The sequence below is a fragment of the Grus americana genome, chromosome 18 (genome assembly GCF_028858705.1).
Source record: "Grus americana isolate bGruAme1 chromosome 18, bGruAme1.mat, whole genome shotgun sequence".
Classification (NCBI taxonomy): Eukaryota; Metazoa; Chordata; class Aves; order Gruiformes; family Gruidae; genus Grus; species Grus americana.
This window is the reverse complement of record NC_072869.1, coordinates 1,881,712-1,903,240: the sequence shown is the minus strand read 5'-3', so window position 1 is coordinate 1,903,240 and position 21,529 is coordinate 1,881,712. Positions and strand designations below refer to the sequence as shown.

General features: G+C 50.4%; 1 long non-coding RNA gene across 1 annotated transcript in view; it reads right to left on the bottom strand.

Moving 5' to 3' along the window:
* The window catches only part of LOC129214701 (uncharacterized), a 213,363-nt gene that overhangs the window by 20,815 nt on the left and 171,019 nt on the right, over positions 1-21,529 (bottom strand). Inside the window, exons 4-6 of the long non-coding RNA XR_008579784.1 lie at positions 16,880-17,111; positions 15,560-15,606; positions 13,635-13,786 (exon numbers count right to left, since the gene is read on the bottom strand). This is a non-coding gene — a long non-coding RNA (uncharacterized LOC129214701). The remainder of the gene's footprint in view (positions 1-13,634; positions 13,787-15,559; positions 15,607-16,879; positions 17,112-21,529) is intronic.

Here is a 21,529-nt window from a genome sequence, read left to right as displayed (position 1 = left end):
CATTTCACCGTCTGCAGCAGGGCAGGATTTCACGGCGGCCAGTTGGTCCCATCACTAGCGCAACATCCAGCGTCTCAGATTATGTGACGCTGCAGCCAGGGACTTCAAAAAGGACAGGATTATTGTCTAATTGGATTTCTGGTCTCAATTAGGGCAAGGGAAACCAAATGCAAAGCTGACATGGAAAGCTTCAAACATCTGTAACAACAAGTGGCTAATTTACAACGTACCCACCTAGGAGCATGCAAGCAGGATGCAAACCTTTCTCTCAAGGGGACCAGGGACTCACCTGCTCCTAAATGAGCCCACAGATACCTCAGGTCAGTAAGGACCGAATATAATCAAATATTGCCTCCCTTTCCCACAGCATCCCGGTGATGGGGATGGTACCCGGCGGAGCGGGTTCACCAGGTGATCTCTGACTCCTTCCTCCTCCAGACACGGGCTCGGCCACAGGAGACAAGCGGGATTGAAGGGGGCAGCACCCCTGCAGCTCGTTTGAGAAACCTCAGGAAACTCAAATCGGTTTCACCTTGAAATCAAACAGAGATTAGGCCCTAACAAGCAGCTAAAGCAAAGTAATGGCCTGAGCCACATGTTGCAGATCAGATGCCATGTGAGGCTAATTACTGCAGCCCAAAGGTTAGAATGGCTGCTCAAGCATTTCCACATGGGCTTTGGGAGCCAGCCCTGGAAGCACCGAAAAATAAATGAGTGAGTCAGTACAGAGGTACCAACAGCTGATGGCCAGTGCTCCTGCTGTGCTGCAGGCAGGGGCAAAGCCCAGAGCGGGGGGAGCTGCGGCACCCCCTGTAACCAATGCAGCTGGTGCCATCCTGCGCCTCCCCAGCACCGTCCATCAAAGGACTCCAGAGACCTTTAGGCTAAAGCCAGGCTCATCCTGCTCCTTTGTATTGCTAAGGTAAAGCAGCGCTGGTAGCACCCCAGCTGCTGCGTGCACAGGGTGCGTACCCCCATCCCTCCTCCCACCACCACCACAGGAGACAGGAGGAGGTGTGACCGGGATGTGTCCCAGATCACCCAGTTAACTGGCGCTGGGCTCTACCAACCAAAATGCTGGTGATGGCATCACCACCTCTTGCACGAGACAGCATCCGCTGAGCTGAGAGGGAAAGGGGTTTCCTTACAGTTGCTAAAATCCGACGGCAACCTACAGCTTTCAAATCCCACGCTCCTGGGAGATAAACCCCGGGAACAGCCACGCTTCACACTCCGACTCTCCCTCTGCTGGCTGCTGGACCGCGGCCGCTTGCACCCCTCGCTCCCGGGACCCCCACGACAGCAGAGCTGGGAGCAGAGCTGCTTTCCAGCACAAAGCATGTGAGCTCCATTGGTCCGGCTCTGACTCTTCAAACGCAAAAGCATCCTCTGCATCCCCGCAGCAGGGTTCAGCAGCTCTGCTTTCCCTGCTCTCCGAAGGGCGTCACGCCCAGAGCCACGGGCTGAGCCCGCTTGTCCTTCCCATGGCTCCAGGAGCCTCTGCCAGCGCTGCCTTCCCCTCTGCGAAGGCAGGAGGTTTGCACAGCAGTAATGGTTTCCTTCAGGGTCCCAGATTATATTGTTTAATTGTATCTTACCAGCTGATATAGAATTTGGATTTGCATGCATTTGCACAGCACATTTACATACCCATAGGGTTAAATTCTGCTTGGTGAATGCATCACAGATGCAATAACCCCAGTGGCTCCACATAATCCCGCTCCTACCTTGGCATCACAAGACGCAGGGCCGTACTCCCAGGGAGGGAGTAGAAATCGCATTAATGTTTGGGGTGACAAACTCCTCCATCACACTGCATACTGTGCTGATGCAATGGAAAAATGCGTGATGCGGGGGGGGGGGGGGTTCCCATTTTTTTTCTCTCTGAGCCATTCACCAGCATTTTCAGAGCTGCTGGGCTGCAGTGCTGTGGCCGAGGGGCTGCAAGCAAACCGGGGCTGCGGCCGGGGTGCACGGGCTCCGTGCCGCCGCAGCAGGGGGGAGCCCGGCCACGGCACACTGTGCAACCGCATCTTATTTATGACACAGGTTCTCATGATCGGCTGCAGCCACGGAGGAACTCCCAGCAATTTCCACCCTCAGTAGACACAGGTTTTCAGCACCAGCTATTTTTGCTGCCCACAAGTATTTTCACTCAGCTGGTTCAAAATCAGGGCTGTAAACGTAGCAGGCTGGATGCTGAGTGGGTGCGAGCAGCTCTTGCTCCATCTAAGTCCAAGGGAGATGCTGCCATTCTCACCCACGCGGCATGAGATTATTGCTTGGCCCCTTTCCAGAGGGGCTTCCAAGCTGGGTTGTTTTTTTTTTTTTTCTTTCTGCTGAGCAATCTGGAATTTGACATTCCTCCGCTGTGCGTTCTCCCCAGCAGTAGATGTGGGGACAGAGGGTTCAGCACAACGTTTTTAACGCTGCTGCTCATGAGGGGCTGGAAGCAAGCCTCGGTTTTGGAGTGCCTGAGCAGCAGGATTGGGAAATGAACCCCCAGCGGTCACCAGCGTTCCCTCCTATATCAAGGCAAAAAATTAAATGAAATCTCACGGAGATGGCACAAATAGCAAACAGAGTGGAAAGAACAAATGGTTATGAGAAAAAATAAAACAAACCACAAGAGCTGCAAGGAAAGTGGTTACAGAAGATGGATGCAGCTTAAGTGTGTGATTCAGAGAGTCTTGTCTGAGTGTCAGAGGTTCAATACTATTGCCTCCAATTTAAATCATTTTTAAAAGAAGTGCAAAAGAAAGGTGATGAAAGGGCCCTAACGTTGTTCCCTGCTCGGAAAAACACAGCCCACTTGTGCACTGTGGTAAAGTTTTGCATTTTGGCTAGACATTGCGTGCAGGGCTGTGCTAGAGCCTTTGTTTATTTTTAAAAAGTTGAAGTCACCAATGATCCATGGAGGGAGAAAATGCTTTTGCCTTTGAGGAAGATGCTGTAGGAGCAGCATCTTCCAGAGGAAGGGAGCGCAGCTGCTCGGGGGGTTGGAGGGGGCCACTGCACTCATGCTTGCCTTCCAGTTCAACAACACATGGTGAAGACCAGACTTTGGGCTGCCACCTCCTCCTGCTCGCTGGCCAAGGCCTGCCATAGATCATGGGATGGTTTGGGTTGGAAGGGACCTTCAAAGATCTTTTGGGCAGGGACATCTTTCACTAGACCAGGTTGCTCAAAGCCCCGTCCAGCCTGACCTTGAGCACTTCCAAAGATGGGGCATCCATAATTTCTCTGGACGACCTGTTGCAGTGTCTCAGCACCCTCCTTGTAAAAATTGTCTTCCTTATATCCCATCTAAATCCCATCATAAGCACGTTTCTCTCCCCACTCTCACTTTGGAGCAGTGATCGAGGATGTCAGAACTGCTCGCATGTGAAGAGTGGCAGGCAGAAGGTTCCTCCTCCAGCACGGAGAGCTGCAGCTCAGCTCAGCCGCACCGCTGCGGGGACCGGAGCACGTGCATGCTGGGATGGGGATGTGTGGCCACGAGCCATAGCTCTCACAGCACCCTGAGTTTGGGTAAAATCACTCAGCGGCAAAGCTATCCCCATCCCCGGGTGTGCAGGATCTGAGCAGCCCTGCTCCTCACCCCCAGAGGCACAGGCAGCAGGTTTTGACGTACCCACCCTGGCTCCCGGCCTCGCCCGGGATTCCTGGTAGGGACGGCTGAACCCTGCACGTTTTCCAAGATAAATACGCTGGGCTTTAGGCAGTTTACTCTATGGAGGCCCTTTGCTGCGGCCCGTCTGCTCTGACCAGACACTGGAAGTGCCGCGGCACTGCGTGCCAGCCCGCCGCGAGCAAGCAGCACATCAGCCTTGGAAGCGCGGTCGTCCCCGGGCTCCGGATCCGTGCCGACACCAAACCTTGCAGGGACAGCACCAGGAGCTCGCACCGTCCCCGCAGGGAGGTGATGGAGAGCCAGCCCGCTGCAGGATCCGGCCCATGGTGGTGCAACCACCGGGGAGAAGCTGGGGTTCACCTCGCAGGACCTGAGGTCCCGCATCCCGCAGCAGAGCCCATTCTCCTGAACGGCAGTGCCACAGCAATGCAGAACCCCATCGCCCACCAAAAAGGACAGAAAAGCTGGGCACAGGCAGGCACAGACAACAGCAGAGGGCTGGAAACAGCCACTTCACTGACAGAAACTGCTTTGCACTCACATTAAAAAGAACAAAAAGTGGGGAGAGGGACCTTTTTTTTTTTTTCCCCTGCATTATTCGTGCACCGCGACATTTCATGCAGCAGGCTGGGCTTGATAACCTCACCTGAGAATGGATCACTCCTGTCCCTGCACTGAATCTTAGATTTTAAGCTCTGCATGAGCTATTATTATCATCCGTCTCCTTTGTAACCCAGGCCAGCGACTCTCGCTGCTATATCAAAACAATAACTTTTAGTTAAGCCTGCCAAAACACTTCTATGTGGATGCCCTCTCCGTATTTTAAAGGAGGAGAGAAATGCACAACAAACACCCTTTCATTACAACATCCGTGTGGATTTGGGGTGTCCGTGTGTGTGTATATGCTCGTACTGAAAGATAAGTTTAACAGTTGTGTGATTTCTTCTTTTTTTTTTTTTTTAACTCCCCTCCTGCTTATGCAGTGAGTTACTAATATCCTGATTGGAACCAGATTTGCATGAATTAGAAGTCGAAATTGGAGCAGCAACTGCTGTGCAGAGGATGTAAAGGGAATAAAATGAATGGGGTATTAACCTTCAACCACTGAATATTAATCAGTGTTTCACAAAAAAGAAAATACAGAGGCTGCCACACTAAATATTTTTAGCATTTATTGACGGGCTTGATTTCCGCTCTCTTTTAGACCTTTTGCTTCCAATCACGGACCATAAAAAATCACACAGAAGGTGGGGAGAGCTAAAGAGGGGGAGGGGGTGAAGAAAAAAATAAAGATCATCCATTTTCTTAAGTGCTGGATGATATTTGTGAGTTATGCAACACAGAAACCCATCTAACAAACAGAGTACCTTATCCCACAACTGATCGGTTCAAAGACTCATTTCTCCAAGTCCCAAACCAAACAGAAATCTACCCTGAAGTACAGCGAAGCCTTCGGAAATGAATGCACGATAAAGAAATAAACTCCTTAAAAGCTAAACTTCCCGTGTGCTGAAAGGTAAAATACAGTTGAAAATCAGGCTAATAAAAGAATCAGCTCGTTAAATGAAGGCTTGGCTTTTCTTTTCTTTTCTTTTTTCTTTTTTTTCTTTTTTTTCTTTTTTTTCTTTTTTTTCTTTTCTCTTCTTTTCTTTTCTTTTCTTTTCTTTTCTTTTCTTTTCTTTTCTTTTCTTTTCTTTTCTTTTCTTTTCTTTTCTTTTCTTTTCTTTCTTTTCTTGCCCAGCGTGCTCCAGTGCAGTTCATATAATAGCTCCATGGAAAACAAAACAGGAAAGCTTACCGAAATGCCCCTTGAAATGGTGAAATCTCCATCGCACTGGAAACGCTTTGGCCCAAGAGCAACAGCCAGAGCGCGGCGGGATGCTGCACCCCCCAGGTCCCTGCCCAGCTCAGCTCCGCAACTGCTCAGCGGACGACGGCGTAATTGGGGTTTGTATTGGCATTGGCAGCAACGGCCACGTTCCTCCTCGGGGTGTTACGGGGTGCTGCGTGGGTTGGGCTGTGGGAAGGGTGGCCAGGTGGGTGCGATGGGTGGCGGGGGGGTGGCTGCCGGGACCGGTGCTGGGACCGGGGGCTCCTCGGGAGGTCGGGGCTCACCAGGCGGAAAGCGCAGCCCCTCTCGCCCCCGCAGCGCCAAACAGCTGGCAGTGAAACCACGTCAAATTGTATCGACCAAACCATGTCATCCCAGAGTTTTCTCACAAACAACATCTAAAATAATGAAAAAACCGTACGAGTGGAAAACTACAGAGGCTCCTCTTTTGCCATTTCTCCCCTGCAAAATTTGGCACGGGGGCATTCTGAAGCCAGATGTCCCTTGAAATCTCTTTTCAGCAGAGACAATTCCCTCCCGTCCAAACACTGCTGCCCTTCTCCTCAATGCACCTTTGCAAAACAGAATTCATTTGTTTTCATTAACTTCTTATCAAGTTACCTGGATTTGTTTCAATACTCGGAACGTATTAGAGAGGGGGGGAGAGAGAGAGAGAGAGAGAGAGAGAGAGAAAACAGTGGTAGGTTTTCAGGAAATAGCAAGTTCTTTTTCACTGAGATAGAAATCATTTGGCAAGCCACAGTGAAATACTTCTAGGTTCCAGAAGAAAGCAAGGGGGGAAAAAGCAAGCAAGGAAAGGGAAGATGCTAATGAACTGCAGAGGAGAGACAAATAAAGTTTAAAACAAAATGAAAAGAAAAAAAAAAAAGAAAAGAAACTCATTGTTGGTCATACATCTGCATCCAGCTGATCCGTAGAGGGAAAGTGCAGCGTGTCTCCAAGTCACCAGATAAGGACCTACCCTCCTTTCCTGGGGCATGGTTAAGGATAGGTGGCGTTAAAGTCCCAGAAATAACCAGCATTTAGACCTTTTTTGCCAAAAAAACCCCAGGCACCAGGTCAGCAAAAATTTTAGGGGCATGCTTCCCTTCTGCCTTAGTAAGACAAGAGCCCAGCAGCTACTGGTGTAAAGAGCAATTAATGTGCCTAACTTTAGCAGACACTTAAGTGCTTTCTTCTTAAATGGCAGTAACTGTTGAAGTTGTGCTAGACTCCTTCCCTTGGTGCTCTGAAATCTCCTAACATACCAAAACCCACTGGGTTTGCTTTAATTCCTGTCCCCCTGCAGCTGAGCATCCGACCATCACAATGAAGAATCGAGTCCGACTCGGGTGGGGATCAGCTGCCTCCAGTCCCGCGGGGCAGCTGGAACAGGGTGAACTCCAAAGCGTTTTTCCCCGGAGAGCGCCAGGACAGCCCCGCACCTCCTCAGCCGCCTCCAGCACCCCCAGGAAAGCGCTACGGACCAACCTTGCACGTGCACGCACACCTTGGCTGATGTGGATTTTCCAGCTCTGAGCACATCTAAGTAGCAGAGCCGAGTTATTTCATATTCTCAGGCCGTTAGTGCTCACTCGGCTTCTTTCCTGGGGAGGAAAGGGGAAATTTTTTGCTTTTTTTCTTTCTTTGCATTTTCTCAGAAACAAGGCTGCATTCTAATTAGTTTGCATTTACAGGCTGCATAATGGAAACGCGATCCCTCCTCTAACCTTTATCATCTGTTTCTTATCTTCAGAGCCGCGCAGTTCCCTTAACTCTTAGTGCACGGGGAGACATTTAAAAGCCCTTCTGCTCTGAGGAGAGCCACAGTGAAATGGGAAGGGGGACGAGGCAGCAATCCCAACCCACACGTGTATCGTGGGGGGAACGGCGACGCGGCGCTCTCCTCCCACCCCCATTTCTGCCGGCACTCCATCCCCGGGAGCTGTACGGGAAGATGCTGGCTGCTGTGTTGGCATGGGCTGCATGGCTGCACCACCAAAGGTGCTGACCCTCTCTCAGCATCTCCCTATACCGACCGTCGGCGGTGGCAGGACAGTCCAACGTGCCTTGGGGGCTGTTTCTGGGTGGTGGAGCAGGGAACACGAGGTGGCCGTTGCCACCATCTCTCAGACATGCTTTGAATCAATCTCTTTTCTGCCCAGACCTTTGCACCAGAGGCTACGGCACCATGAGAACGCAGCAGGAAGGAGCCTGCAAAGGCGCTCGGTCGACTCGCTTTGCAGATGCTAACGCTGGTGCGGCCGAAGCCGGCGGTAGCGCTCCCAGAGCAGTTTGGCAAGTGATGAGCGTTTCTGCAGAGCTAAAAGTTTAATCGCTTGTTTAGATCTTAAATAAGCCATATGCCTGAAAAAAACATCTTTCTGCAGCAAGTGTCTTCAGTTAGACGTTTGTATATATAGCCCCTCTGAGCCACACGTTAATTGTAGGTTGCTATAAAAAAGTTTTTTCCCCTTGCACATTTTAAATCTGTCAGTTTTGATTTCCATCACATGCTACTAATGCGAAACGTCCTGGGGACTCTCTCGGCGTGGAGCTGGGCTCATCCCGAGCTGTTCCTCCTGCGCTGGGAGGGCAGGAACCTCCTTTGAAGTCCTCGCGGTGATTCATGTCCGAGTCCTTCCTGTCCCCTCCCCAGGAGAGGTTTCCCCGGGCTGACCTGACCTCCTCTCCTCTCCGCCTCCGTGGCGGACGCAGGGAAGATCAAGCGACCTTCCCAAATCCCAGGTCGAGGAGGAAAGCCTTCCTGCCCTGCTCAGCCTTTGGGAGCGACGGGACCCAATTCTTCCCGTTTTGCACCAGAACTGGTTTGGATTTCAATGTACGGGAAGACAACCTGTTTCAGCCTCACAAATACCCTGGGGTTTGTTTCATCTGGAGGGATCTGTTAGGATCTTTTTCAGCACTAAGTTCAGGGAGTTTCGTCAGTGATTACAGTGGTGAGACAAACAAAAGCCTTATTTGTTGGCATCCACGGATCTCAATGCTGCATCTTGCTTTGATAATAGAAGAGTGCCAGCTGGATTTTTTTTTTTTTTACTGTTTCTCTTTCTTCTTTTTTATTTTTTTTTTTTAAACAGTCTGTATTGCTTTTTAACCGTTATCCGTGCACATGGTTCAGCCTTTTACAAAAACAAAACAAAACAAAAAATCCCTAGGTGTGAGAAGATTAAAGATTTTGAGATCTGGACATTTTCAAATCAGAAACACATGTTTAAAATAAATCGGGCTGGCGGACAGCCACCACTTTTAAAAGCCAAAGAGCCACTGCATTAAAAGGATGCCCCGAAAGCCTGAAGAGAACAAGAGCATCAGCAGTTCCCTCCACCCCACCGGCAGAGCCAGGACCAGGACAATTCCATGAGGTTTTATCATGCATCGCCATGGTCTGTGCTGTCTCCTACCCACATGAAGGTCACAACCATTTTTCAACCAGCCCTAGAGATATCTGTGTGCACACCCTCTGTCCATCCACCCCTGAAACTTCAGCATGCTCAACCTTCTCTGAGAAGACCTCAAAGCCCAACCTCTTTCCTGCACGGCCCAAATCAGCTCCCACCAAGATCTCCAGGGGAAATTGCAAGGACAAAAGCTACAAAAGCCCCAGTCTCACCTGAATTCATCAGGCAAACTAGACAACCACCCTGCAAAGGACAAGGGAACAGCCAGAGCCCCCTCTGCTCCCATGAACAAAGAACACATCCCTGCAGGGATATCAAGAAGAGGTTCCATGAAGAAGGGCAGTGCTGCATCCAAGTCTCCCAGCTCAGCAAGGGAGCTGCAAACAGTCAGGAGGAGATGGCTACAAGCTGCCTCTTCTACCCCTTCCCAGCTGCTTTCTGCCTGCACTAAGTCGCGCATCAGGGCTCGGACTAGCTCGTCTCCAAGCCAAGACCCAGACCATAAAAACATACATGCTAAACAAACAAGATCTCAAGTCCAGTGCTTGATTTAGGTCAAATATGCATCATCTCACCAGCAGCAACTGCTGTACAGTACCGGGGACCCTGAGCTATCTTGAAATTTGCTGGCATGAGCGCTGAGCAGAACCTAGCACGGCTGAAATGCCTGCCCAAGAGGGTCCATCACAGCTGGGATGGAGCTGCAGACTGCCAGAACATCCAAAATAACCAAGTTTCTTCCTACATGACAAGGGAGATGCATTTCCAACCAAGGCGAGAACATCCCAGAAAGAGTACCAGGCACTTCGCTCACCACCACCCGATTTTCTTACTCCTGGCATTTTCCTAGTTATTAGCAGGAGAACCATCTAGAGCAGGACTCCGGGTTTTGGGGACCTAATTGGTGAGGAGAAAAAAAGAATGAACATAATTACCTCGCCATGATGTTCAGAACCTGCTTTACATGGAATAATATTCTTCGTCCTACAGTTGTTTATAGGGTCTTTAACTCTTCCCTTTTTATAGGGGGGTTTCTGAAATCTATTTTATTAGGGGAAAAAGATTTGAGTGTATTAGGCAAAGTGCCAGTAGCCATGGTAACCTCGGATTTTTCCATCTTCATTACAAGTTCAAGTAAAACCTTCATATAAAATCTAAATGAAAGGGTACATTATAAGTCCATTTTGAAATGTTTGCCTGGAAGTAAAACTTTGGACTGCATCCTTTTTTCTCCACTGAACATTCTGGTTCTATGCGGAACACATTTTTCAAGTCAGATTTTTGTTTTCTTTCAAATTTTATTCCGTTTGCTCATACAGGGTGGGTCGTCTAGTGGTTAGAGCAAGGCATCAAGGCAACTGGTTTCCAGTCTCAGTCTGTTCCTGATCGGTCAGGGAGTGTTCCCAATTTTATCCAGGTGACTTGGGCAAATCCTGTCAGCTCTAAAAACTTTTTTTTTTTTTTCTTCCTTACCAATAGAACAGTGATGATAATTATTGTCCTGAGGTTGCATCAGGATTCACTCATTAGTGTCAACAAAGAAGTCCCCGGAAGAGTAGCTCATCCCTTCCACTGCATTTTCTCCTGGGTCTGGAAGCCAGACTGAGAGGTTAAGGAGAGGTAGCGGTTAGATGATGGCATAAATTGTTTGTTTTCTTTTCAAAGACTTGATTAGGAAATATGAAATTAGACAGCCTGGTGTAGATACTGACACAATGTTGTTCCAGGAGATACTCATCATACTTAGACAATCCTTTGGTGCTACTTGAGCGGATTAATTCTTGCACTGTGTCACCTTAACGTGCTCTGGTTTCATCCAGTCTTGGGAGGAGGCAAATTCTGCAGCTGCCTTTCATTTCTGGGCACCATCTCACCTGGGGCCAGAAAGCCACGATCATTGCATGGACTTCCTTCTCAAACACTCCCCTCCAGTGCACAGAGCTGAGCAGCTTCTCTAAGGCTCAGTCAGAAGGAGAAATCTCCTGTCCAGCTTCCATCCAGTCTGTGCAATGCAGCCCTGGGGACCCTGGGGAGCACCTGGTCCTTTGGTTTTCCCTGGAAAATGTCCTGAGACCTTGTCCATGGCCAGTTCTCAAGGCTACGGAAACACAGAGGCTGATGCACTGTAGGTAAGGAGAATTTGTAGAAAAGCTCTGTACTAATCCCCTCGTATTTCAGCCCATAGACGGGTACCATCAACGGCCAGAGCTGGTTTGGGCTCAACCCCTGTGCAGCGGCCGCAGTGCGTTTGGTCTGTGCGTGGGCTGAGGGTGAGTCAAACTGGCATTTCAGCGCTTCGTCCTGGCTCCGGGCTAGCTGCGAACCTGGCTGCAAATGCTGGGGGCACAATTCCCACCCACCCGTGCCCAAAACAGCACTTTCCTTCTCAAATGGTGTTTTATCGAAACAGCCCCCACCCCGGTCCTTGCCTTACGTTGGGTGCAGCATCTGCTCACGGTGGGGCAACTTTTACCCTAAAGGACCACCACGTGCGGCTCAGAGGGGCTGGAACTCGCTGGCACGGCGAGGCGAGCGGAAGGCGTGCAATGCTGCGTGCCGAGAGCTGCGTGCAGTGGGCAGGGCAAAGGCGAGCCAGCGCAGCCATGCCTTGGGCAGGGACGGGGCACAACCCAGCCTTCGGTGCTTTTCATCCTGACTAATGATGCTGGAAAACATTTTCCACATCTGCCATTAGCCTGAAAGGAGACCCTGCTCCTGTTGAATCTGATTTCCCTTCTGCTCCGTTACAGTTAAAACTACAACCTGCTGCCTCCTGGCCCTGCACATTTTGGGAAGGGAGGAGGGGGGTTACAAACGGCGCAGGGCTTTTTCTTTTTTTTCGATACATCCTTCCTTCCGCTCTTCGCAATCAATTAGTGGGCAAAGACTTCTGAAAAGCTCTTTCCTCCCTAACCTTTCGCAGCCTGTTGCGATAATGACTCTGGAGAGCTCGACCTGGGCCTTTGCGTGGGGTTCGTTACCTTCCTGGGGCAGCGGAAGGTGACCTTCATCACTCCCTCCTCTTCCTTTCCTACCCCTGCAGCTCGGATGGTCTCAGGGAGGAGGAGGAGGGGTTGAAGCTGCCTCACTCCCAGCAGATAGAGTTTCTCTCCAGTGTCATTTTTGCAATCTAAAGTCAGAGGGTGGTTCTAGAGATAACATAGACCCTGGGAGGTGGAGGGGGGGGCTGCCCTTAAAAATAATGATTATAATTATGCATACCTTGAATCAAAACATCAAGAGATGGAGGGAAAAGGGGCTTTCTGGTTTTAATTTGTAATTTCTTTTCCTCTCTCTCACAAGGCAAGCTGCTTTCCAGTAACCAAGCTCCGAGCTGCTGCAGCTTCCCCCCAGAACACAGCTTACAACTGAAGCAACTCATTTTGCCAGCAGTAGCGGGGGTTTTTCGGTCCCTCCGTGATGCAAACACGCAGGTAGGACGTACTAGCAGAAGTTTTCCCTGGCACCTGCAGCCGCTTTCACAGCCCGTCTGCCTGGGGATGGCGTATCGTGGGCTTTTCAAGCAACACCTCGTACAAAAGCATCCCGGCTTCACAGGGCAGCTTTGTGCCGGCTCCCACGCAGGGGGGAAGGACGGGAAGGACCATGGATGTGTCCTGGGACAAGAACATCCCACTCAGCTTTTACACAAGGTCTTCCCCACAGCCCGGACAATATTCCCCAAATCTGGCAAGTGCCTCCCTCCCAGTGCCCCACCAACACAACCTTCCTCTCCGCTGCTCCTTGCAATATCCCGTTTCCCGGAGCTGCGGTCCCGCTGCGCCACAGGTGACACTACAGTGGTTTACTGACTCACATCACTGTCCCCAAAGAGGAAGCTTTCGGGCTAATTTTTCCTCCTGTCACCAGCAGGATAAATGAGGGAGCCACCTCCACCGCAGCACTGCTGCCCACGGAGCAGCTGCACGTGGGGAGATACAGAAAACGCAGAAAAATAGCTGCTAAAACCCACGATGGGGACCATGCAACCCACTAAATGCAACCCTTCAAACATATCACCCTGATACAATCACAGCTGCAGTGATGCAGTTCCTTCTTCAAGTGCAAAGCGACCCCCTTGGGGGGAAAAAAAAAAAAACAAACCAAACAATCAGCATTTTTTAAAGAAACTGCCAAACTCAGGTGATGTGGGAGATGTTTTTCTCCCCGACCATCACCTGTACCAGGGGCGTGCGAGCAGCCACCTCCGCTTCAGCTCCTCCACGGCTCGGCATCACCCCGTTTGCCCCCGCAGCACCCCGCACCCGTTCGCTGCCCACTGCAACGGCGCTGCACGTAATTACGGCCAGCTCTCACCCGCTGACGGCGCGTAATCGAAACCATCCCATCCAAACCCAGCTGAGAGCGACTGGAACCACTTTGAGGCGAGAAGCCTATTACTGAGTTATAAACCTCTCCCATCCTCCACAGGAGCCTTTCATAGGGCCAGCTAGAAAAATAATAACCCAAAACTCATGTGGTGAGAGGCAGAGAATACGGTGTCTCCAGGTAACAAATATTTGCTTCTTTCGCTATTGTTCCAGCCATAAAATGGATTTATTAAAAAAATCCAGAATTGGATTTCAGTTGAATTAAATGTGAATGCACCCCTTGCTTCCCACTGGGTGTTGCTTAATATTTTTTAAGCCACAAAGTCCCAGCTGAGTGCGTGTGACACGGAAGGCTAGGGTCTCGAAGGCTAAAATAGCCCGGCTTCGTTGGCATCAATGGATTAGCATTGATTTACCTTAAGTGAAGATTGGGCATATGGTGCGTATGTGCAGGCAGAGAGTCAGCACGAATGGGTCTTGGCGCAGGCAGATTTCCTCCACCGAAACGCAGAGGTCCCGGTGTCCCTTGGTGCGTAGATTACATCCCCTCCACTCTTCCGTGTGGGCTCTGCACAGCAAGGGTAATAGGAAGAATCAAACTTTCGAGCCACTACCATCAAACAAAGCCTTTTTTTCCTCACCATCTTTAGTTTCAAAAAAAAAAAAATCCGCAATTTTTGTTCATATAGCTTATCTCCAGAGGGGCTGTGGGAAGCTCTCACCCACTCCATGTAAGTGGGAGCGGAGCAGAGCCGTGCCTGTGAAGCAGCAGCGGTGCCACGCTCCCGGCAGAGGCAGGCTGATCCCCCCGGAGCACGCTGCCTGCCCTCCTTGGATTCCCAGAGAACACCTGAAATTTGCAAAATTCCGCATTTTGCTTCCCCGTTTACTCTGCCTGAACCAGCCCCACTCCAGCAACACCTTCTGGAGGGACGAGATTCCCTTTCGCGTAATCAAGCAGATTAAAAGATCAAAATTTTTAATCACAGCTAGTCATTAATAAGCCCACGATGGATCCAAGTGGGGTCGTGGATCTGCCCGAGACTGAGATAACGGCTGCTGCTCGGGAGAACTTCATAACCTTAGGACAAAAAGTCCATCACCCCATGGTCTTTTAGGATCATTGCTTTTCCGCTTCTCCCATGAAATCTCATCCCTGGCCACTAGAAGCAGAAGAGAAAGTCAAAAGACAAGCAGAGGACACGGTTCCTACTGCTTTGCCCCCTCCCTCGCCTAAAATCTAATAAAGATGATTAAATTACATGTCTTTTCCTCCCATTGAAATCACCGCACACTGCTCGAATATTAGAGCTCAGGAAATAAGGCACGACAACTTCCCTCGTGAAACTTAAGAAGGCAGAGCAGGGGTCTGGAGCGACAGGCCTGCAAGACTGGGCTGCTCTAATTAAGAAATCACCCTGCTGAGCAGAACCTAATCTAAATAAAATAGAAAAAGGAACTTAGTTCAAAACGCTGCCTTGCGCTCGCCCCCCCCTTCCCACCAGCCCACCTCCCCCCCATAAGGAACCCATCCAAGTCACAGGGAGTTTTTCTCTTCTGCTCTTTCTTGGAGGGTGAGGTAGGCTCACACAGAGCCCTGTGTGTGCTTGGGGTGGCCAACTTCCAAAGGAAAAATACACCAGCCATGTATGGCAAAAGGCTGCTATTTTTTTTTTTATTGGTGATTTTTTTTTTTTTTTTTTAAATGATACTTGACCTGCTGTTTGCTAAGGAGAGGAAAAAAAACAAACCCGCTGATGATTACATTGTTGGTATGGCTGGTCAAAACTGGTTTGGGACAGAAAATTGGAGGTTAGGTTACACTTCCCCCTCCCCTGAAAAAGTTTCTGCCTTTCGTGGAAAAATGTTGAAAAAAATCATTTTTTTATTATAGAATTTAAAAACAAAATATTTAAGCCAAAAATCTCAGCTGATTTGATCATTCACCATCTCTTTTCAGAGAATTTCCTTATGTTCCCATTCACCCTGACAGATCAGATTCCCCAGATGAAATAAATCTCCCTCCTGTGTGCCAGCACTGGGGATCGCCATCCCACCAGCCCCCCAGCCTGGACCAGAGACTCGACCATCATCTCGTCCAGGTCCCCTCCAGCCCATTCTCTCCCCATCACGCCCGTGGTTTCTCTCCCCCTCTCCAACCTGGAGTAGGTGTCCCACCATGCGCTACGGCCGCTCAGTCCATCAGCTCCTCACATTCATGACTTTCACAGGCATGAAGTTACCAGGTGAATCGCTATTTAAAAGCTCAGGCAAAGAAAGATTTATAGTGATAAACAGAGGAGCACAGACATTCCCGTCTATGTTTTAAAAAACCACTTACCTGCTTAAAAGGGAAAGTGCTGCTACTTGAAGGTTTCCTGGCCAGACCTGAAAAGTAAATCAAACAAACACTATTTGCATTTATTCATAATTCCCAGCAGATTGTTGTTCTAGGAGCATTTGACTTCAGTGGAGTTAATCTGCCTTGTGCCAGCAGAGGACCACGCTGGCTGAAGATGTCTCCTAAAGACACCAGGGATGGGACAAGACCAGAACACCAAAACCAAACACCCCAAGTGTATATTGTGCAGGTAGGCACCAGCTGAACAGTCATGTGGATTGAGAAACCTAAACTAGAGGACATCTCCTTTCCTTCTCCACGTGACGTGATGCACAGATGCAAGTACACACAAGGGCTGCCCTTGCCAGCACGTTATTTAATCTTTGAACAAACCAGACCTATGAAACGGAGAGCAGGTCAGCGCCCCGTGCAGCCCGCTCAAGGTGGTTCACCACCTGCAAGATCACATCTGCAGTACCGTGTCCAGTCTTGGTCCTCCCGTGTACAAGACGGACGTGGACATACTGGCTTGAGTCCACCAGAAGACACCAAGATGGTGGAGAGCTGGAGACAAGCTGAGAGAACTGGGTTGGATCAGCCTTAGAAAGGAAGGGGGCGAATCTTAGTGGTGTCTTCAACTGCCTAATTTGAGGGTACAGAGAAGACAGAGCCAGGCTGCTCTTGCAGGGGCACAGGACAACAGACAGTGGTCACAAGCGTGGACACAGAGCATTAGGACAAATTGTTTTCACCATCAGGGTGGTCAGACACTGGAACAGGGACCCAGGGAGGTTGTGGGATCTCCCCACCCTCGGAGATACTCAGACCTTGACAGGATGTGCACCAAGTAACACAGTGTGGGTGGCCCTGCTCTGAGTGGCGTTGGACTGGAGACCTGCTGAGGTCCTTTCCAGCTGAAATTATTCTGCAGTTCTGCATCTCTCTGCGCACACGCACCCCTCAGTGTTCCCAAGCGTCCTGCCAGCCTGCACTGGCTCCCAGACCCTCCCAGACGTGTTACTCTCGCAATTTCTTTCCGAACAGTAAAACCATTTCTTCATAACTCCGCTAAAGCGTTAACACTCCCGTTTCAGTTTCTTTTATGATAGCCTCAGGCTACTGCCAGCCAGGTTCCCCTCGCCACCCAACCCACTCCGCAGCAGCTCCCCCAACTCTCTCACAGCACTGCCTGTTCTCCAATGGAAAAAAAAAAAAAGTAAATAAATACACTACAGAAGAAGAAGGTCGGCGCTATCGGCCAACAGAAAAGGGCAGTGAGCCAGCACTGCGCCCACCCCACATGCCAGACGGGGGTCCAACCTGCTTCAGCCAGCGGAGCTGCCGGGGGTGCGACACGGCTGATCAGAGGGACAGCGGGGCTCTTGGGTGGTTATCTACAGTGTTTGTGCCCGTTCTTCATCCCTTGGGCTGCGACGGGATAAAATAGGGACTGGAGTGGAGTCCGGTGGGTTTCGTCCCTTCCGTGGTCTCTCCCGTTTTCCACAGGGCTTCGCACAGGTCCCACGGCTGCTCCTCCGCCTCTGATTCTTCCCTGTAAAACAGAAAAAGGTTGTTTTAACTTTACTGAGCGTTGTGAGGATGAAACCCCCTCACAAAGTATCAGGTGAGGGATGGCCACTGTTGTATACAGGGAGAAATAAACTCCTGCCAACGTCTGCTCCCCGGTGGGGAGATGTTATCTCCCCGCTCCCCGCAACCGCTCCCCCTGAGCACAAGTGGAAGCTGCGTTACCCAGCAATACTGCTCTGAGATCGCTTTACTGGTTCTCCTAGGCGCGATACACCAAGCAGCCGTGATGCGCTGCACTCGGGAAGTAGCACCAAACAGATCACGTATTCCTGTCCTGAGGAGCTTATGGCCTGCGTAGATGTGCAGTATGGGAGTGTGATGACACATGATTTCTCAGCTTAGTGCTGCATGCGATATTTTATCAGATACGGTGTCAGAAGTGTCCTTTGCATCTGCTTCTTTCTCTTTTTTTAATAAAACCAACAGGAGACTTTCCCCTAACATCTACCAATGACAAACTCAAGAGAAATCGGGGTTTTTTTCCTCCACCTCTGATTCATTCACCACTAATTTCTGTTCACCTCAGCGCTCAGAACAGATCCTTGGCATTCAGCACAGCGCAGATCCTGTGTGATTCCCTGGGACACTCCAGGACCGGCAGTTTCATTGCTGCCGCCTAAGTGAACAGGTCAACGCTTACCGCACAGACTCTGCCCTCCTTCCCTATCTCGCCATCACTGGGAGTGTTCGTAATTAGCATCATTCTTCTTGAATAGATGGGAAACTGAGGCAGAGAGAGACATGTTAAGTAATTTGCCCCGGGGAAAAGAGCATAAGGAGAAAAGGAAAATCTTTCTTTTGAACCTGAGCCTGTGTTTAACCCCCAGGCCAGGCTTTCATAGGTGCCCATAGTCATCCCTTCATTCTGCTAATGAGGACACACGTTTCTAACCACCTTAACCTCAATCCATTTTGCAGAAACAGCACAGTGAAGTGCAGCACTGAGAGGCATCACCTCTGGGTAAACACCGAGTAACACATCAGAAGAAAAGAAAAAATATTCAAACTCTACAAGGAGGCATTTAAAAATTCATAATGTCCTACATGTTCATTGCAACTTAAAATTTTCTTAGCCAAAAACATATGCACAGCCCAAAACTACAATCATCATAAATTTTCTGCTTGATAAAAGCTCTGCACTTGCACAGCGTATAGCATGCTTTCCTGTGTACCTGTATATGGACACCACAGATCTCTATTTTGCGTTATTAATACAGTTGCTATTTTACTCACATCTTTTGTGAATGCCTGCTAAACTTCAAGAAATGAGTCAAACCCTTTAATAAAACAGAGCATGCCAGAGAGGAAAGCTCAGTGAAGACAGGAAGGTGCCAGGTGACATCCAGCCACCACCGTCCCCCCTCCTGGATCACTGCAGCTCCATTCCTCAGCCCTGCTCCAGGAGAAGACACGGTCAGAGAACGGATCCTCCGGCAATGCTGCTAAGGCCCTATACAGCTACATAGTCTCCTTACCCTTGAACAAGCTAAACTCCCAGCAGCAAAAAACTTGATTTACTTCCCATTTCAGGTTGAGGAAAGAAAGCGTGTCTTTGCATGGGCTGAACGTGCCCTGCAGGAACAGAGGGAGGGCACGCACATATAGGCATATACATACCTACGTGTCCGAGGGTTTATGCAAAGCCATCCCAAAGTCACGCTCTTCATTTTCATCCTCTTCGCCTATGCCAGGGGTCCCACAGCTCCTCTGCAGACCACAGGCATCCAGCCTCCACAGAACAACACGGTGCCATCACCCGGCCCGCGTCCCTGCAGTGCTACAGAAACCCTCACGCTCACGGGTGAATTTGCAGCCCAGAGCACGTTACAGCGAGCGGGGCAAGCGTGCCCGGCAGGTGCACAGCCGATACTTGCACGCTCCTCAGCGAGCAAGCACACACACCGCTCATGGGGACCACAGGGCCCAGCTCTGGAAGGACAAGTTGCCCCAAAGCCCCCGTTCAGGACCAGCTTCCCCCCCACACCTCTGTCCTCGACTTCGCTTTCTGCAATGCCAGGTCTTCCCGGAGAACGGGGGACCACCGAGCCGTGGCCCCGGCATCCCACCGCGCTGCAGCGGGGACGAGCGGTGAGCCGGCTGCCGCCGCCTGCAAGGAAATGAGGCTGGAGCGTACTCCGATCTCATCTTTTGTACCGCTTTGTTTATAAGCTGTCGGCCCGTTTCGGGAGGCAGCAGCAGCGAGCAGCACATGCAGGGAATGAAGAAGACGATGGGTTTTAGCAAGAGTCCAAGGACACCTTTTCTTAAGCTTCATTCATAGCAGCAGGCACGGTACCACAGCCCAGCAATTGTTCTCTCAAATGTCACCTTCCCATGGAGGCCATCGTGCTGACAAAAACCTCCCCTTACGGGCATGCGTGGGAGGGAGGACTCTGTTATTTTTCTAAGCATTATTTTTTTTAACCACACTATCCTGCAAATATCTCCAGAGAAACTCCACCACGCACAGACAAGGATTTTAATTTTTTTTTTTTTTTCCCCTCTGAGCTCTTCCTTCTCTCCTCCCCTATGCTTTTCCTTTCTCTCCTTCTCCCTCTCTCTTCCCTTCTTCTCGTGGCTGGAACAATTTGGCTCTGTTCACCCGCATTCCTGCGGGCCCGCTCCTCGGGCTGCCCGCGCCGGGCTCGCTCCCTGCGCGGGGGACGCACAAGGTTTGCATTCAGGCAGGGGAGGGCAGGAAAGCGAATCTAATGTACTCGGGGATTGTTGTGCCATCAACTTAATACCTGCGCAGGGAAAACAAAGGCGCTTTAGAGAAGCGACTTCGGTGCTGTGACCCTTCCCCCAGCTCGGAGGAACCCGAGAGATAACAAGGGCTGAAAGAAAAGGCACAAACATAATTAAAACTAGCCAAGCAATTTCTGGAGGTATTATAGATGATGATAGCCCAGAGGATAATAGTATTTCTGGTATTATTAACATCCACTGGCACGAAGGGACAAAACCAAAGTGGTTTGTTTGGGTTTTTTAAGCTCTTTTAGCGTAATTATTTCAGAGGAGGGAGGAAAAAGTTCCTTTTTGGATGGGAAACCTGGGTGCAGCCGGAGCCGGGAGCAATGCCGATCCCGGGCTCCGCAGTGTTTTCTGTGTGCAGAGCTGTTGCGATGGGACGGGCATCCCTGGGGGCACGGGGGACCGCTCCGACCCACGGGCTGGCTGTGCCTGGGAGGCATCGAGGCTCCCTCGTGCCAGCCCGGGAGTTCAAACCCATCAGGCACGGCTCAGCTCTCCGTCCCGTGAGCGCGTTGAGTGAAAAGCACGATTAATTCCTCTGCTGCGGCTGGTTTCTTCTTGCCTGCGGTGTCGTGCCTGCTGACGCAACCCCCGTCGGTGCAGAGCGAGGTTGAACAAAGCTAAAGAGGTGCAAGGGATTAACATCTCGGATGATCCTTTTGTTCACGTGAAACAATTTCAGGCTCTTGGCTGATGAAGTCCAGAATCGGGCTATACATCTCTCTGCCCATCGCAACGCTCTCTTGATCAAGCTGACTTATTCCAAAACCCAGGCATGCAACACAAGCAAGCACCCCCTCCAGCCCCACCAGCACGTGCCGTAGGATGGGATGTCCCCAGGCACCGTGTCACGGTGGCCGGGCAGACGCCAGCCCTCTCCTTCCCTTGCCTGCAGCCACTTTGCCAGCCCCGCTCCCACCGGTATCCCAGGCGTGTTCCGTAGGGTTTAGCTACTCACCTCAAGAAATACCATCAGTCGCTTGGGGAAAGTGCCTGGCCCATTGTACAGGCTCAAGCAAGCCCGGACCACGTGCCGTGACCAAACAGTCCTCAGCTCTCACAACCTGGGAGCTGGACTCGATGATCCTTATGGGTCCTTTCCAATTGGAGACATTCTATGATTCTAATGTGGGGCTTTCCCCATGAGCGCTGCCAATACTCCACATCACTTTGAGTCTGGATTTGTCGGTCTCGCGGTGCAGAGCAGCAGGTTGGGGAACAGGGTGGTTCCCCCCAAGTGGAAAAGGCTCCCCGGGCTGGGCCAAACGTGTTGTTTCGCCAGGGTGGCTCGAAGCCAAACAAACCGGTCAAGGCAAGAAAATGGTGTCAGGAGCACAGAGATGTTTGCAAAGAGATTTTCACCCCGGTCTGTTGCTAGATAGAGCCAAATTCCATCCTATTCCCATTGCATAATGTAATTAATAGTAATAAAAGCTCTGCCGTTATGCAAGAAAACTGGGGGCACTTTCTATTCTAGTTTCATCTCACCTTCATCGCTGTTTTCTTGCATCGGAGTCAACACTGTTTCCTTGCTCTGCACTCAGTGCAACTTCATTAAGCAAAAGCATAAAGTCTGTGTTATTTATTTATTCCACGTGATAAAACCAGGATATTACTCACTGTGAT